This window comes from Carcharhinus amblyrhynchos, chromosome 14, assembly GCF_965287045.1.
Source record: "Carcharhinus amblyrhynchos chromosome 14, sCarAmb.v2.hapA, whole genome shotgun sequence".
NCBI classification, from domain to species: Eukaryota; Metazoa; Chordata; class Chondrichthyes; order Carcharhiniformes; family Carcharhinidae; genus Carcharhinus; species Carcharhinus amblyrhynchos.
Genome location: NC_137337.1, coordinates 48,676,051 through 48,695,311, shown reverse-complemented (window position 1 = coordinate 48,695,311; position 19,261 = coordinate 48,676,051). Strand labels below are relative to the sequence as shown.

General features: G+C 41.3%; 1 protein-coding gene across 3 annotated transcripts in view; it reads left to right on the top strand.

Moving 5' to 3' along the window:
* Window positions 1-19,261, top strand: part of slc25a21 (solute carrier family 25 member 21) — a 575,948-nt gene that overhangs the window by 387,016 nt on the left and 169,671 nt on the right. The window contains exon 1 of one of the 3 annotated variants that reach the window (XM_080202832.1): window positions 17,660-17,769. The exons of 1 other annotated variant lie outside the window; for it this stretch is intronic. The gene's annotated coding sequence lies outside the window, so the exon portion shown is untranslated. Of the gene's footprint in view, window positions 1-17,659; window positions 17,770-17,806; window positions 18,423-19,261 lie in introns of those variants that run through there. One more of the 3 variants, XM_080202831.1, reaches the window with a different exon arrangement.

Here is a 19,261-nt window from a genome sequence, read left to right as displayed (position 1 = left end):
GAAGTTTTGGATGTAGTAAGTCCTAAACTGAGCTGGTGTTAATTTTCTCTATACTGGTACTTGCTGTTATATAATCACAGACATTACATCTGCATTTTTACTAGTCAATGAATTGTTTCATATTGCAGGTGGCAGGCAACCTGGAGCCAGAGTTTCTGCAACCAAGCACATTGAAAGTGCAATCCTTGTTAATGTAATGAGACCACTGTTTTATTATATTACATATTTTTGTGAGTTTTCATAAGAAAGGTGAGAGAAATCACATTTGCACTCTTGCCCACCAAGAATACATTCTGCGAATTTTGGTTATAAGCCAGCAATGAGTTGGATGGAAAATTGTCAGAAGGAAATGCCAAATTTCCAATATATGCTCTGACAAGTAAGACTGCATGCTGGGAATATAAATTCATAAAATGAGGCTTCAAGTTGATATAAAGCATGAGCTAGAGGCAAAAAATGGCAAGCTCTCTCTCTCCTGTTTCAGCAATGAGGCTCAATCTTAATTGATGATGCTGTACAAGATTCAAATTTATTGTTAAATTATACACTTACAGCCAGCAAATGAAGGACAGTTCTCCCCATTACCTTGTGCTGGATTAAAATCCAGATTCCCTTGTCAAGGGCAATTAGGTTGGGAAATAAATACTAGCCTCGTCAGCAACACCCCATCCTGTGAATGAATCAATTTTTAAAAAGTTTAAAGGATAATATACTAGCCCACTACTCCAAACAAATTTCTTACCCTTTACTTGAAATTAAACCAATAAAGTAATCTTAAAAGAATGTCAATATGATTGATTACTTAGCAATATATAGTTGTGTGCTTTAAATACACTATGTATTTAAACATCTTGATTGGATTTAGGTGTGTTAGATGACTATTTAGAATTTTGATAGTTTTCAGTTTTAGCTTGAGTTAAAAGGGAAAACACTGCCAAATCCAGATATCTGAAGTTAATTCCAGCATTTAATATTTTCAAAGTCATTGCTTTGATCACTTGGAATTAACTAACTTACATTGGTTGTCTCCAATTAGGTTTTTGAGGCATCATTTTAAATGCAGTACATTATTGATATAGCATTTCAAAGCATGGCCCACATAATCTTCTGCATTAACTAGTAGGAGTATTATTTTATTTTCTTTTTGTTTAAGTCATCATAGCATTACAGTTTACATGTAGAGGCTCGTAGAACATTCTGAGCTTCACCAAATGATAATAAAATCACTGAGCTTACTGCCAAGTAAAGTTCTGAATGCATTCATGCTACATTTAAAATGATCACATTCCAGTTCTGGAGCTAAATGTTCAAAGCCACATTGGGCCCTTTTAAAATTTTTAATCAACAGGATCTGGCATTACATATTCAAATTTTATTTCTGATGAGTTTTGCATGTTAAAACAGACCAGAATACAAATAATTTTGAGGCATTTATACTTTTGAAAAGTGATGCGTCCCACTTTCATTCATTTCCATTCACTGTTATAATTTATATTATGAAACAGCAGATAAGAATTGAATAAAAGGAAAATCAAAGTAATTTAGGATTTAAGAATATTTATTTCTAATACTGCAGAATATTGGAAAAGATTTTGATTATCATGATTTAATGTTATTTTTATTTTTCAATAACTTCTTTTTTTGATGTCGTGTTGGGCATGTTTGCATAATGTGGTTGATGATTTCATGACATGAAATAGTCACTGATCACATGATTCTTCTCCCCCTTTTGTGGTTGGCTGTTATGAGTCAGGTTTCAGCTTATTCTCTGGATGAAATTGTCCATGCACAGCCAATTTGCAACACCAATTTTTTTCTGGGCAGTAAGCTGAAATTCTGCCCCATAGCTTTATTACATGGTAATATTTATTTAATTGATTGTTTTAAATATGCAGGAAATATATATGATGTGTTGTAGCTAAACATGTCATTGTTATATCAATGAAATGCCATGGATGTAGTGTGTCTAACTCGGAACATAGGAAATGAGTAGGCCAACCAGTACTCAAGCCTATTCCATCATTGAGTTTGAGATGGCTAATCTGTATTTTAGCTTAATTTCTGTTTGCAGCTCTATTTAGGAAAAATATATTGACCTCACATTTGAAATTATTAATTGAACTAGCCTCTACAGTCTTTTGAGAAGAGTCATCTAGACTGAGAACGTTTGCTTTGTTCTCTCCCCACAGATGCTGTCAGACTTGCTGAGATTTAAGTATTTTCTGTTTTCGTTTCAGATTCCATCATCCATGATAATTTGCTTTTATTCTACAGTTGTTTGTTAGATTACTTGAATATTAATATTTCATAAATTAATATGTAGAAGTTGTGTCTCATTACAACATGATCTAAACTAAACCAAGCTTACGGACACCAATGCCCAGACTTTCACCATCATAGTGAAACTAGTAAAACTGCCTGAACATGACACTTCCCATTTTCATAAGGGCCATTTAAATAATCAGCTGCCTCCACTGAAATGGAATTTTGGTAGCCTTGGAATGTGCAATCCAAAGCATGCAGATCAGACCTCGTAAGAGCAGGTCTGAATTTCATGGATTTGTTTGGATAGCCAGGGTACCCCTTTGGTGAGGTAAAAAACCTGTTTGGATCTGGTCTCAGAACAGCTTTGCGGAAAATAAGGTACCATTTGAAAGAATTGCAAGTAGTTACACATATACATAAAAAATGCATGAAGTAATTACTGTCAAACTGATTGGAATTGTCAAAAGACTTGCCAAAATCAACTGCCGATACTTTCAGATGCACGTATCAAGGAGCCTTGTTAGAAGGACAAGTCGTAAGTGTCAAGAGGATCTGTCATAGAGAGCTGTCTTGGCATTTAAATATCCTCTTCTTTAAATCTTTGGGAAAAAAGGAGTTAAAAAATCATTGCTTGCTTTTTCACGCTCTATTTTGGTGGATTACTGTTACATGCCTGATTTCAAAACTATTCATTGTCACAGTAAGGTGCCTATCATTTGTTTGTTTGACAGCTACAAGCGGTTATAGGTGTTTTTGCTACGGGACTATGAAGTCCAATGCTCGTAAGGGAGTGTGACTTGAATGAAATGCCTGTTGTCATAAGGCTTTATTTGGTGCAGGAATGTCAATGCAGTAAATGAATTTTTATGAATCAGTTTTTTTTCAATATAGTGAATTCTGCAATAAATACTTAGAACCATAGAACATTACAGCACAGAAACAGACCTTTTGGCCCTTCTCGGCTCTGCCTAGTCCCACTGACCTGCACCTGGATCATATCCCTCCACACCCCTCTCATCCAGGTACCTGTCCAACTTTTTCTTAAATGATAAAAGTGAGCCCGCATTTATCACTTCATCTGGCAACTCATTCCACACTCCCACCACTCTGTGTGAAAAACGCCCTCCCCCCCCAATATTCTCTTTAAACTTTTCCCCCTTCATCCTTAACCCATATCCTCTAGTTTTTTTCTCCCCTAGCCTCAATGGAAAAAGCCTGCTTGCATTCACTCTACCTATACCCATCATAATTTTATACATCTTTATCAAATCCCCCCTCATTCTTCTATGCTGTAGGGAATAAAGTCCTAACCTATTCAAACTTTCTCTGTAATTCAGTTTCTCAAGTCCCAGCAACATCCTTGTAAACCTTCTCTGCACTCTTTCAACCTTATTAATATGCTTCCTGTAATTAGGTGACCAAAGCTGCGCACAATACTCTAAATTCGGCCTCACCAATGTCTTATACTGCCTCACCGTAATATTCCAACTCTTATACTCAATACTTTGATTTATAAAGGCCAAAGTACCAAAAACGTTCTTTATGACCCTATCTAACTGTGATGCCACTTTTAGGGAATTATGTATCTAGAGCTCTATTTTATAGACTTTGTTTAATCTCTCTAAAATGTTCATGAGCTTTGCTGTGGTGGATTCAAGGTGATTTGGCATGATAGGTGTAAGGGCAAAGAACTTTGGGAGGCTTGAATTAGCATCAGTTGGCACTAACTTGGCACAGGGGCTATAAAGGACCATCAAGTTTGTGGAGGCACAGCTTGGCTTGGGATCATGAGCCATATGAGGTTGTTACTTCGTTTGGACGATATGAAAATGGTGGGGGGGGGAACACATAGCTGCGCATGAGGGGCTATCAGGCATCATGGGTTAGCATTGATGGGGCATGGGGAGTAAGTGTGGGGAAGTGAAGGGTGTGAGGGCTGGATGGATGTTTCAAGCTTTATTCATTTTAAAATTTTGGACATAGTGCAGGCATCAAAATTTCTTCTTTTCAGCCTGCCTCTGCACACTGCATCCTCCTAGGTCCTTCCGGGGCCATCCCTCTAACCTCCCCTTCCCCGCCCCACTCCTAGTCCACAACTTCTAATCCAGCCATTGGAACCCAGATCAGAAGGACGATGCATTGAAATGGAGTTCAATCATTATATCCTATCATTTATAAATTACATCTTCTAATCTATTCCAAATAATATGAGGTGTTTTGGGAGCCAAAATTCCTCAACAAGCTCAGTATTACTGACTTTAACAAGACAAATGAATATAAGGACAATTGATCTGATAAAAGCACTTCTATTTCACAACTAAGTATAGTCAGTCTTGGCTCAGTAACAACCTAATTTTCTTTCTAATTGTATCTGAAAAAAACACCCTGAGGTCCTTCAAGTTTCCCTCAAGGAAATATAGACTTTCACTTGAGTTAAGTAACTGACTTAAGTTTGGTAATCAGAGACTGTTTTTTGTCCTGCTTCTTTCATTCATGACACCTAAATATGAATTCTTCTTATTATTGAAATATGAAAAATTGCAGTCTTTATATTTTGTTTTCGGTAGGCAACATAAGGAATTTTTTGTGTTGTTTAATTCCTCATTTTATAATATTGATACTGCAGTTGATACTTCTAAACTATGCAGAACGGTTAGTGATTATTGTTGCTGCACAAAGGTATCTTGTAGTAAGAGGGGGATTGTGATTTCAGTTAACAGATTATTACACCACTGATATATAGTAGTCATTAGATCCAGGTAGAAAACATCTATTTGTATTATGTGATCTTCCATTATTAAGAGGATTATTTTCTCAGTTTATGCTAATTAGAGGCAACTATAATACAAAACAAACCTGAGTATTATACTAAATTTATATTCCAAGATAAGTCAATGATATTAAATGATGAAAGGGTAAAAAGGCCTGAAAGCCTCTCTGGTCAGATGTACTTAATTAAAGGTAAATGAAGGACAGCTGTTTTTTTATGTCGCAAGCACACCTTTGATCTGCTGTACCCTTCAGACCCCTTTGGACAAGGCAGTTAAATACTAGCCAGGAGGCCTATTTTAAAGACATTAGGGCCCTTAAGGGCAAACAAGTGACAGAAAGATAAAGGGATGACAATTGAAGCAGCCGTAAGCTGTTAGCTCTATTTATTAGAGAACCTTAAACATGTCTACTGATGGAAAGATATCCACATATGCAGATCAACCAAGCAACAAGAATTACAACAGCTTAGGGACACATGACTGGTCAGGTTTTTCAAGGAAAGGTTTTTGTCAAGCTGTTCTTAAGTATGCAGGGGAAAAAATATTACTTACACGTTTTCATTGCTGGAAGATTGGTTCAATATGGATGGAATCGGCTACAGCTGTGATGGCACTAACACTATGTAACCTAATGTTGACCTTTGCAGTTTCTTCAATTACATTTAGAAAATGTCCTCTTCAGTACTCATTGATAGAAGGGATGTGTCATTTAGCTAGGGCAATGTTGTATTTAATGCCTTTGAAATGCTTGGTTCCACTTAGAAGATCTGTAGCATGATACTGTAAAATGATTATTGATGCCTCAACCTGTATAGTTGAAAAGCAATATGAATTGTTGGAGTGCTTATACAAAAGGATTTTTAATTTTCTAATCTACATGGGGCATATGGACTATGGAGAATTATTACATTCCATTCAAGGTCAAGATAATTATTTTGCGGTAGATGACATTTATAATCCATTATGAATGGTGAGTGGAATAGTACTAATTGTTTGCCTATTATATATTTATATTTTATAATGTGCTGTTAAATGAAAGACAATTACATTCACAGATTTTCTACCTGCAAATTTTTCCTTTTAGCAGCGGTGTATATCATGGCTTGTAACTGTTGACTATTACACAAACAGGAGATCAAATGAGATGGTTCATAAACATTTGGGATGCTAATGCAGTGAAGTTATTTGTTTCTGTTTTCAGCTGTTTCTCTGGCTTGATTACTTAGTGAGGAAAAACTATTCCTCCCAGGAATTGGCAGTGATTTATTTCCCTTTAAATGTAATGTCAGTTAAAAGGATTTGAAATTAAATACAACTAACCTCGAATGTTTTCAAGATGAATGTAGATCTGAGATCCAGGAAGGATATTGGAAATGCATGAGTGCAAAGAGTGGAATTGTACTCAAAGCCAGTTAAACACCAAAACAAATTCTTAGGTTGCAAATTTAGGTTATGAATGCCTGTTGCTCCTTTCTGGGCAAGAATCACACCACTGGCCACAACCTGTGTGGTCCAGCTTGCACTCTGGGAGCAGGACAGGCATGCACTGAAAGGTTCTGATTTGGTGATAGCCTGACTGGCTGTTGCAACATTGAGATCTCTAATTTGAGCAACATTAATGGTAACAAATTCAAACATCACTCACCAAAATTAGGCATTCTGCTGGCGGGTCCTGAAGCAGTGCTAACCAAAGCACCACTCAACAAATTGATAGTGAGGTGTTTTTGAATAACGAAAGTGGAAAATGCTGGAATGCTGGAGGCCTGTGCTAGCCTCAACTTCCTTCTTGTGCAACTGGGCATTTCTCTACTCTGCAACTTCAAAATTTTCTCCACCTTTTCATCCTCCTCTCCCTATGAAGAGTTGTCATTTCCAAGGCCTCATCTCCTTTAGATCCACACCTCTCTGGAGAGCCATATCATGAAAAATGCAGCAGATGATGTGCGAGAACCATGCACCTTGCTTCCAAATGTCTGCTTTAGTAAGAACTGTAATGATGACTTTAAATTGGGACTGCCCTTCATACGTCTTGCCTCCATCCCACACTCATAGCTGCTAATTGGCCACCCAACCCACCAGCCAATTAGAAACCTACCTCTCTGAAAATCTCGGGCTATGACTATTTCTCCCACAGAGTAGATCTAGACACACTAATGTCACAATGCCGGCTCCCTTCTTCTTAGGCAAAATCCAACTCCTTTTTCTTATTTTTCGATAAACTATTTTTGAATTATTTCATAGTATGTGGGAATTGCTGGTCGTATGAACATTTGGTGCCCATACCTAATTGTCCTTGAGAAGGTGGTGGTGAACTGCCTCTTTGAATCACTACAGTCTGTGTGATGTAGGTACACCAACAGTGTTGTTAGGAAGGGAGTTCTGGAATTTTGACCCTGAGACAGTAAATGAATGGTGATATTGTTCCATGTCAGGATGGTATGTGGCTTGTGGGGGAATATGCAGGTGTTCCCATTCATCTGCTGCCCGTGTTCTTCTAGGTATTAGAGGGTATGGGTTTGGAATAGTGCTGTTGTGGATAGTACACATTGCTGTCACCATGCATCCATGGTAGAGGAAGTGAATGTTGAAATTATTTGAAAAAGATATAATTGCGTTGGAAGCAGTATACTCCGATAAGTAATATATCCAATATAAGGTTCACTTTGATTTTTCTGGGATGAGAAAAATGAAAGGCGAACTTATTGAAACATATAAGATCCATAGTAAATTTGATCGGCTTGATACTCTGAGTTTCCACTTGTGGGAGAAACTTAGAACCAGGGGACATAATTTAAGAATAAGAGATCAATAATTTAACATGGATATTTAGGAGAACTTTTTTTTCTTAAAAGGATGTTAGTGTGTGGAATTCTGTTCCCCAGAAAGCAGTCAAAACGGGGTCATTGAATTTATTCAAGGCAGAGTTAAGACAGATTTTTGATAAACAAAGGAGTGAAAGGTTTATGTGAGGCAGAGAGCAAAGTAGAGTTGAGACTACAACCAGATCAGTCATGATTTTATTGAATTGCAGAACAGGCTCCAGGGACTGAATGGCCTACTCCTGCTCCTAAGGCCTATGTTCCTCTGAAGGTGCTAGGTGAAGTACCAATCAAGTGGTTTGCTTTGTTGTCCACCATGGTGTTGAGCTTCTTGAGTGTTGTTGAAGCTGCATTCATTAGGCAAGCAAACAGTATTTCATCACGCTCCTGAATTGAACCTTGTAGATAGTGGATAGGCTTTGGGGAATCAGGAGGCAGTTTATTCACTGCAGAATTCCTCTGACCTGCTCTTGGAGCCACAATATTTATTTGTGGGATCTCTATCACATGCTGCTTCCTCCATTTGGCAGGCAAGTAGTCCTGCATTGTAGGTTAATGTATCATTTCTGGGTATGCCTGGTGTTGCTCCTAGCATGTCCTCCTGCATTCTTCTTTGTGCCAAGATTAATCCCCCAGTTGGATAATAATTGTAGAGTTAGGGATAAGTAGAGCCATGAGGTTACAAATTGTGATTGGATACAATTCTATTGCTGCTGATAGCCCACAATGCCCAGTTTTTTGAATTGCTAGATCCGTTTGAAATCTATCCTTTTTGTCAAGGTAGTAGTGCCACACAACACAATGGAGGGTAACAGTCTGGGCAGCAAGGTAGCACAGTGGTTAGCACTGCTGCCTCACAGCGCCAGGGACCTGGGTTCGATTCCCAGCTCGGGTCACTGTCTGTGCGGAGTCTGCACATTCTGCCCATGAATGTGTGGATTTCCTCTGGGTGTTCCAGTTTTCTCCTACAATCCAAAAACGTGCGGGTTAGGTGCATTGGCCATGCTAAATGCTCCTCAGTGTACCCAAATAGGCACCAGTGTGTGCTGACTAGAAGATTTTCACAGTAACTTCATTGCAGTGCTAATGTAAGCCTACTTGTGACGTTAATAAATGAAAAAAAACTTCAATATGAGGACAGGACTTAATCTCCTCAAGGACTGTACATTCATCAATACAGTCATGGACAGGTGGATCTGTGACAGGTGGACTGATAAGGGTGCAGTCAAATAGAATTTTCCCTCTTGTTTCTCTCACCACCCAGTACAGATTCTGTTTAGGAGACATGTCCTTATGGACTTTGCCAGAAGTGGTGCTACCACACTCTTTTGGTGCTGGACATTGAATTTCCCCCACCCAGAGACTTTGCAAAATGCTGGCTTATAAGGAACGGAATGTTATACCATTTAATACGTAATGTATAATTTTGCTGCTAAACAAGAACAAATCCTTCTAAAGGCACCAAGTGTGATTGTTGTTAATGATCATAAATGAGGTGTAACGGCTTAATTGTTGTTTGATTCAGGAATGTTAGAGATTGTAAAGTGCTTCTCAATGTGAGTTTTCAGATTAATGCTTCAATTTATTTCCAAAGAATGTCTTGGTTCTAAAACAATATAATTAGGGGATAATGTTATAAAAAAAATTCTAACTGCCGAACGACCGTGAAAATGGGAAAGTTTTAGGTCCATTTTTTCACAAGACCACACCACAAGTGAAGTCATATAGCACTTAGTGCAAAAATGATGAATAATCTGATTTCTGCTCCTGGAGGGAGTGGACAGAGTCTATTCTCACCAGAAAGCCAGCTGCTACATTAGAAGGTGCTATTGTGCATGCCTAGATCTCTCTCTGTTCTGTGCAACAGAACACAGAGAGAGTTCTCAATCATCGCGCCCCCCGCCCTCCTCGATCGCTGGCCTCCCCAGCCAATCGCTCCCCAGCCCCGCCCCCACACACAGTTTACTGCAATCCCACATCCTCCCCATTTCCCGTTGGCCAGGTCAATCACACCACCCCCCTACCCCCCTCCCATGGCCCAGTTGATTGCACCCTTCTCCCTATGGCCCAGTTGATCACCACCCCAGCCGATTGCAGAGTATGCAGTTCTCTCAACTGGCCACCTCCCCTTAGGCCCTGCCCCCATCATGACAGTGCTCCTCCCCTTAGATCCCACCCCTTCATGGTCCCATCCCTAAGCACTGCCAAGGTGCAAGGCTGGCACTGCCAGGTTCCCAGGCTGCCACTGCCCAAAGGGCACTACGGATGCTTCCCCCAAACCACACGAGTGGGGGGGGGGGGGGGGGGGGGGGGCCTCATTGGCCTCTGGTCCTACCAGCGAGGCCACCATTTCAAGTCCCTGTTGATGGGGACCACACGTGATCCTCGCCAATGAGGACATTCACCTGCAAGACCATTAAGCCAAGTGAGTCCAGACGATTCTGTCCTGATCTCACTAATTACATTTAAATTCTTTTTTAAATGTTGAAATCAGCCTTGCCCCCTTCCCGAACTCGAGGCTGATCAGGCTGGAAAACTGGGGCTGATAAGATTGCGAGAAGCACGAAACTTGGTGCAAATGTGACTTTTTTTGTTTCTCGCGTGACCTTACCAGCTTGCCCTGCCCATCAAGACGGTATGACAAGCCAGTAAGATTACCTCCTTGATGTTTAACAGTGCTCACCCTAACATATACCTATCCCAAACATAGTGTATGTACATTTAGAAAGAGAATCACTTAGCTAAGAGTGTAATACTGCATGGCAAGAACAGAAGGTCTAAGGTGTTTCATTATAGTGATTCTGGTGTAATTGATAAACAAGCACCAGCATGTAGATATAATATTAAGTAACTATATTGAGTTAAAAGAAAATCACATCACATCTGAGTTAAATACTCAAACTTGTTTGAACCAGTACTTATTATGGAGGTGAAGTTTTGCTCTTGTGTTTAAGGACCTGAAATATTGCGATCCAAATAGCCCTGTTTACCTCTAATTTCTACCTTTTCTAATGTTCAGGAAACCTGAATCTATACAGTCAGAGTTCCTGTCACAAAGAGGTAGGGAATCTCATTAAAAATACAAACTAGGGTCAAACAGCATATCTACAATGTCTGATGCCATTTTCATCTCTGCCAGCATTCCTTGGATGATATAAATCAGGAGGCAGCCATTTTCAGCAATATTTAAAACAATTGTTTGGTATAACTGTAGAAAGTTTTATGAGATAATGCTGTTGCTATTTACTACTTAGACAATTTCACAGTGAAATAACTAATAAATTTGTGGTTGCTGTAGAACATTTTGCACTTCAAAGAGACTTATTGTCTGGTACCGTACTTATTGCTTCATGGGGTCCTACTGGGAATTCCATTCTGGCAAGTGGAGGAGGAACAGGAAGAAGCAGGAAAGCGTAATTGGAGAGTGAGTTTAAATGTCTGGAATAACATACCTGCAGGTGTCTAAACAATGTATAAGTGGCTTTGGTTCTCTAGTGAAGCTGTAACAGTTGCATTGTTTCCTGTGATAAAACCTGTTCCACTCCCGCCTGTTGCGGTCAAGTTCATCACTGCCGTAATTTCTTTGCTTACATATCTTTCTCGACTGCTTTAGGAGATAGATATCAGTAACTTCAGTTAATTGACCATTCGTTCTTACATTAAGCAGGTGATTGATGTCATGTTTACTAGACCGAGCACATCCAATATTTTCCCCGTGGATAAATGGAAGCTGCAGGTTAGGACTGTGACATTTTCAGGATTGTACCAAATTCTGGCTGCCATTGACTGCACCCATATTAGCCTGCGGCTTCTTCACACAATTACTGTGCCTTCAAGAAATTGCATGAATTTGCAGTTTATATTACACTGCTGTATAATTATCATTAAATCATTATCATCATGGAGGTTGTGCCTGTTGCCTTGCAATTATCATGTTGCTTTGAAATTGCAAAAATCTTCCATTTCCCAGTCCTTTAGGCTGAATTTTTATTTACCTGACTTGTCAGGAGCCAGTGGAACCAAAGGTAGTGGGGGACCCAGAAATTGGAATTTCTCTCCATCAACTCCACAGCATGCATGTGATGTTACTTATCAATTTCCCCTGATTGGCTTGCAACTTGACTGGAAGCAAAGCCTGTCAGTCAGTGAGAGCTGCAGGACTATTTATGAATTTGCTGGGATGGGAGTGTGGAGTATATCTTTGGTGGTAATGGAAGAGCAAAGAGTCTGAAGACTGTTGATCCTAGGGAAACCGATGGGGGAGATTGGAGGCCTCGTTCGTGGATCAGAGATCTGGGGAGAGAACAGTGGCCTGATAGGATGGATTGGAATCTTCGTTGTTGCTGAAGGAACGGGTTCAGAGGTCTAATGTGGAAGGTTGCTGGGGAGGATGGTGAGTTGAGTTTTTTTCATGAAGGCACTTTGGAACTAGGAGCCAGTTAGAAAGGTACTCCCCTCCTGGATCTGCTAAGTACTTCCCTGGATGTAGCTGCTGAGTTTCCCACAGCTTCATTAACACATTTAAAGTACCAACCTGCGTCCTTGAAGCTGGTAGGCTTCAGTTTCCCCACTGACATTATCACTGTACAACAGGTGAAAAGCTGCTTGCTTGAACAAGAATTAACCTTGCACATTTGAGTCATGATTCCTTTCAAGGACCTATGCTCAAAAGCTGAACTGTACTGCAGTCAGATCCATGGATCAACTTCAATCCTCGGGGTGTAAATCAAAGAAATGAACATCAATTTCACTGCATGGCCTGGTTGGGTGGCTACCTGCAATTCAGCTTTCAGGAAGTATTCTTTGTAATAATGATTGATTGCTGTATAACTGTTCTGCAGTGATGACGCTGCAAGGAGCCAACACTGGACAAGTGTCTTCAGTATAATGAAGGAAAGGACATCAATGATATCGAGGATGATAAGCCAGTAAATAGGGCCCAAAATACTGCTTCTCGCCAAGAGTTCTTTGGCAGTAGTTTATTGAGCAATACTTCAGCAGAGCAGTCCCGGTTTTCCTGTATTAACAGTCATTTCCTAGCCCTTCCGCTCTTAAATGAACTTGAAACAGCCCAGGAGGCTGAAAAGGATGGTGCCATAATGTTATATATTGTATGTTTTGTTCAGAAAGACCCTTAAAGAACCCACTGAACAAACTGTAAAAAAAAGAACCATTATTATAAGCTAAACCTCACTCTACTTAAGTACCTTATGATGTCTTAACACTGATGCTTATTTCATACAAGTGACCAGTAAACAAAGATATATGGCCACAATACCTTTTAACTTCCCTTTACCCAAACTTATATCAGAAAATAAGTCCATTTTTTGTTTAAACTGGAAAGGAAAATTTTTAATAGCAACAACTTGTATTTCTGTATCATCTTTAATGTAGTAAAACACCCAAAGCATCTCACAAAAGCATCTTGAAACATATGATACCAGTGTACATAAGTCTGCCATAGTTGTTTTCCACTCAGAAGGTGGTGGGTGAGTAGAATTGGCTGCCGTCGGTGGTTGGGTGAGTAGAATTGGCTGCTGTCGGTGGTGGTGGAGGCAAATTCGATAGGGTCTTTTAAGAGACTTCTAGATGAGTACATGGGACTTAATAGGATTGAGGGTCATAGATGATAAGTCTCGTAGGTAGCGATGTGATCAGTGCAACTTGTCGGCTGAAGGACCTGTTTGTGCTGTAGTTTTTCTATGTTCTATGTTCTATAGTCATGCTCACAAAATCATAGCTTATAGATAATGTCCCATGTACTACCATCACCATTCCAGGGTATGTCCTTTCCCACTGACAGGACAAATCCAGCAGAGGTGGGAACACAGTGGTAAACAATTGGGACGGAGTTGCCCTGTACTCAACCACAATCTGTAACCTCATGGCTTGGCATAGCCCCACTCTCCCATTACCATCAAGCCAGTAGATCAACCCTGGTTAAATGCAGGAAGGTATGCCAGGAGCAACAACAGGCATACCTAAAAATGATGTGTCAACCTGGTGAAGCTACAGCACAGGACTAGCATAACCACTTCAAACATAGACAAAACAGTTGAATTCCAGAGGTAAATTGAGAGTGATTGCTCTTGACATCAAGGTAGCATTTGACCAAGTGTAGCATCAAGGAGCCCTAGCAAAACTGGAGTCAGTGTGAATCAAGGGGAAACCCCTCTGCTGGTTGGAGTCACACCTCGCACAAATGGAGATGGTTGTGGGCCATCAACGCAGGGGAACTGTACTCCAACACAATCTACAACCTTATGGTCAGGCGTGATCCCCACTCAACCATTATCATTAAGTCAGGGGATCACCCTGGTTTAATGGAGAGTGCAGGATTGCATGCCATTAGCAGCACCAGGCATACCTAAAAATGAAATGTCAACCTGGTGAAGTTACCAAACAGAACAATGTGCATGCCAAGCAGCATAAACAGCAAGTGATAGACAGAGCTAAGCAATGCCACAGCCAACGGATCAAATCCAAGTTCTGCAGTCCTGTCACATCCATTCATGAATAGTAGTGGACAATTAAACAACTCACTGGACAACAAGGCTCCACAAATATCCCCATCCTCAATGATGGAGGAGCGCAGCATATCAGTGCAAAAGATAAGGTGGAAGCACTTGCAGCAATCTTCAGCCAGAAGTGCTGAGTGGATGATCCATCTCGGCCTCCTCCAGTGGTCCCCAGCATCTCAGATGTCAGACTCCAGCCAATTCAATTCACAACACATGATATCAAGAAACAGTTGGAGGCACTGGATATCGCAAAGGCAATGGGCCCTGATAACATTCTAGCAATAGTACTAAGGATTTATGCTCCAGAGCTTGCCACTCCCCCAGCCTTCCAGAACAATTACAATACTAGCATCCACTTGACACTGTGGAAAATTGCCCAAGTATGGCCTGTACACAAAAAGCAAGACAAATCCAACCTGGCCAATCACCATCCAATCAGTTTGCTCATGATCATCAGTGAAGTGATGGAAGGAGTCATCAACAGTGCTATCAAGCAGTACCTGCTCAGTGATGCCCAGTTTGGGTTCCGCCACAGTCACTCAGCTCCTGTCCTCTGCTGGTTGGAGTCATACCTAGCACAAATGGAGATGGTTGTGGGCCATCAGTGCAGGGGAACTGTACTCCAGCACAATCTGCAATCTCATGGCCCGGCATGATCCCCACTCAACCATTATCATTAAGCCAGGGGATCACCCTGGTTCAATGGAGAGTGCAGGAGGGCATGCCAGGACCAGCACCGGGCATACCTGAAAATGAAGTGTCAACCTGGTACAGCCTTGGTTCAAACATAGACAAAAGAACTGAATTTCAGAGATTAGGCAAGAATGTCCACCCTTGAGATCAAAGCCACATTCGACCAAGTGTGGCATCAAGAAGCTCTAGCAAAGCTGGAATCAATGTGTATCAGAGGGCAAACTCTCCACTGCTTGGAGTTGTATCTGACACATGAGGAAGATGGTTGTGGAAGGTTAGTCATCTCAGCTTTAGGACATCTCTGCACGAGTCCTTCAGAATAGTGTCCAAGGCCCAACCATCTTCAGCTGCTTCATCGATGTTCCTCCCCTCCGCCACCCCCATCATATGGTCAGAAGCGAAGATATTCGCCTTTGCGCAATGTTCAGCAACTCCTCAGATACCGGAGTAGTCCACGTTCAAATGCAACAAGATCTGGACAATATTCAGGCTTGGGCTGACAAATGGCAAGTAACAATTGTGCCATACAAATGCCAGGCAATGACCATCACCAATAAGAGACACTCTAACCACTGCCCCATGACATTCAATGGTCTCACCATCACTGAATCCCCCACTGTCAACATCCTTGGGGTTACCATTGACTAGCAACTCAACTAGACTCGCCACATAAACACAGTGGCTGCAACAGCAGGATAGAAGCTAGGAATACTGCAGCACATAACTCACCTACTGACTCCCCAAGATCTGACTGCCATCTACAAGGCACAAATCAGGAATGTAATGGAATATTTCCCACTTGCCTGGACGGATGCAGGTCCAACAACATTCAAGAAGCTTGACACCATCCAGGACAAAGCAGCCTGCTTGAATGACACCACATCCAAAAACATTCACTCCCTCCATCACCGATGTTCAGTAGCAGTGGTGTGTACTAGCTACAAAATGCACTGCAAATATTCACCAAAGCATCTCAGCACATTTCAAACCCTTGACCACCTCCATCTAGGACAAGGATAGCAGGTACCTGGGAACACCAGCACCTGCAAGTTCCCCTGCAAGCCACTTATCATCCTGACTTGGAAATGTATCACTGTTCCTTCGCAGTTGCTGGATCAAAATCCTGAAATTCCTTTCCTAACAGTATTGTGGGTAAACCCACAGCACGTGGACTGCCGCGACTTAAGAAGGCAGCTCACCACCACATAAATAATGGCCAGCCAGCTAGGCCTATTCCTATGAATGAATAAAGAAAATTTTCCTTGGACCATGTGCTTGTAAGGAATTGTGTTTTGGCAGGTTTACAAAAGCTGGTATAAACAAAGATTTAGACTGGGATTTTGCCATCGTGTTGCACCCATTTTCAGACTTGATGCGGTTGTAAAGTGGGGCGCAAAGTGATTAGAGTGATTGGCGCCAGTTTTCGTGACTGGTAGCATTTTATAAGCGCAGGATTTCTGGCATGGTCCACCCCTCACCAGAAATGGGCAAGAGGCAGGTTAATTTGTTGAAATTTATTTAAATAAGTATTTCAATGTCATTAGCGAGCCCGGTGCTCAATCATCTGGGCTCATCTGCCTTTATGAACTCATTGGGAAAGGTTCTCACCTTTAGACATGAACATCCTGGCACATGGGCAATGCCAGTCTGGTAACTGGGCAATGCTGATCAGGCAGTGCTGGGACAGGTCCAGTGGGGGGGGTGCAGTGGAGGTCAGGAGGTGGGGCCAGTGGGGCGGAGCTAATGGGGAGGGGCCCATTGCCATTCTGCAGCAACTGGTGGGGGGAGAGCAGTGGGGCAACAATCGGTGGGAAAGGGAGAAGGTCTGCAATTGGTGTGGGCTGTGGGGGAGTGGGCTAGGGCTATACCTACAACTGCAGGCCCCTATGATTGCAGGAGGGGTGAGCTGTTTCAGGCTGTTTGCAGTAGCAGGGGCCTGATAGGTCTCTCTTTGTCTGTCAGACCCCTGCTACTGCTGATGTGCAACATCAGGGGCTTGCACATGCACACTAGCTCCCTTTGCAGTGTTTCAGGTGTGTTAAACCCCACTCAGCTGCTTCTGCAGTAACAAGTTCAGTCAGAATTTTGCAGCCAGAGTGGGTATGGGGTGAGGGGCCTAAAAATAAGCCCAAAAACGGATCTGGAGCTCTCCCAGTTCCATGCCAGCCTGGCACTTTGACTAAAAATGGTAAAATGCCATGTTTCATTTCAAACATTTTCAAAAGCTTTTATATTCACTTATTGGGTTTGGAATCCGACTGCACTGCGAAAATTCTGTGATCCTTAATATCTTTACAAATAGCTGAGTAGTGAGATGGATGGAAGGTTTAAAACAATGTATACAATATATCTTTTCTATTCCAAATGTTTCCAGTCCCTTCATATTTTATTAGTGATTTCGTCGTCATTGGGAGTATGATCTAATGAATGGTTAGATGTTGGCCAAGTGACTGATCTGCATGTTAGAATGCCAGTTTGGGCTTGATCTTCAGTTGTGTGGGTGTGGCTCTGAGAACAGCGCTCCGCCCGCCTGTGACCCGGTGCCTCCGGGACAGGCTGCTATTTTCAGAGACTGTGGTGACCGGCAACACACTGGCCTCCAACTGTCTGTTAAGCTCTTTTGAGGAGCAGAAGGCTCTTTTCAAATCTCAGGTCGGCAAAACCAAACAGTCTGGTGCACAGTTAATGCACAGCTGTCAGGTGCGATATGGGGCGCCATTAAATCGTGTTTCTGAACAAAACCTTTTTTGGGGGGGGAGAAAGTTTTGTTCTCTTGAAACATTTCCGCTACCTTTCCGCTGACCGTTTAGCCATTTATCCCTCTGATCTCCTCCATTCTGCAAGGCCTTAAAGGCTCAGGAGTCAGTTCCCGCTTCCTGCAAGCGCTGGTCGCGGGATTGAACTTGCCTCCAGTGAGGTGATCCGCATTCACCGCCCAGCTCAGGCTCGGAACCCAGGAAGAAATCGTGCCTGGATTGAAAATCAAGGCTTTTAGTGTCCGGTTGCTATCCGGCTGTGGAGGCCATCACAGCTGCACCTGATCTGCACTCCGCTGCCATTCATACATGTGTACATTTGGCTGAGGGTTTTAGGAAAGGGTGGCTGGCAGATTTCTTTCAGCTCCAAGAATGCCGACTGTAGAATCCTTGCAGCTGCTCAAGATCAGATCTGCTCACTCGGCACAAATGAGAGTCAAACATTGTTTGTATAGCTCAGACCTCGTGATTTGGCCTGTGGGCAGTGAAGACAAGTAAAGGCTTTTGCCAGCTCACACCTGTTTTACTCTTCCACCATTTGAAGCTATTTGGTACTTCTAAACTGTACAACATTGGACCACTACTTCACCCAGGGAGGTGTTTAATTTTGTGTTTCCATGAGAGTGTTAAATTTCATATTTATTGCAGATATGTAGATGCAAACGTCTGACCGTTTTTAAAAAAGTATGCATTTACAAAATGGTGTTCCCCTCCCAGTTTAACGCCTTGTATGTAATTCCCGATATAAATTCCAAATGCAGTGGCTCACAATCTGCCACAATCGAATTGAAATGATATACTTAAAGAGGGAGTGGAGAGGTTGAGCCAACCTCTTATGTTAAATGCACTAACTAACTTTAGGTTAAGAATAGTTTTGTTAGAATCCATTGCACTTTCAATTAAAACATGTGACATCCAGCTAATCAATCTTTTGACCACACCACCCGCCATCAAGCCCTGATCTAAACTATATTTCTTACAGCCTGGGGCGTATAGCAAAAGAATTGATCATTTCATGTAGAGACAATGAGGGGTAACAACCCTTAAGGCTATAATAGTGAGGCAGTAGTGACCAAGGCTAATAATGAGGTGAGCTGGCAAATTAATTATGGTCCGCCACAAATGTTATGCATTATATCACTTTATTACTTTTTGTTTATTTATTCCTTTGCTTTACGTTTTAAAAAGTTTTTTTTTAAGTTTGATTAATTTTGCTTATTGCTTTAACAAGTAGAATCTTGTTTCTGAAGGTCTTTATTTAATTTAAATCTTTGATTTTTCTCCTGAATTTCCTCCTTTGCAGAGAAAATTCTGTTGAATGAATCCAATGCATAATGTTGTGCACTCATTAAAACTAATGAGATTAGCTGCCTATTTCATATAATTATTTTATTTTATAGTCATTACCATGCTGCAGTCCTTGTTTCCACCAGGAA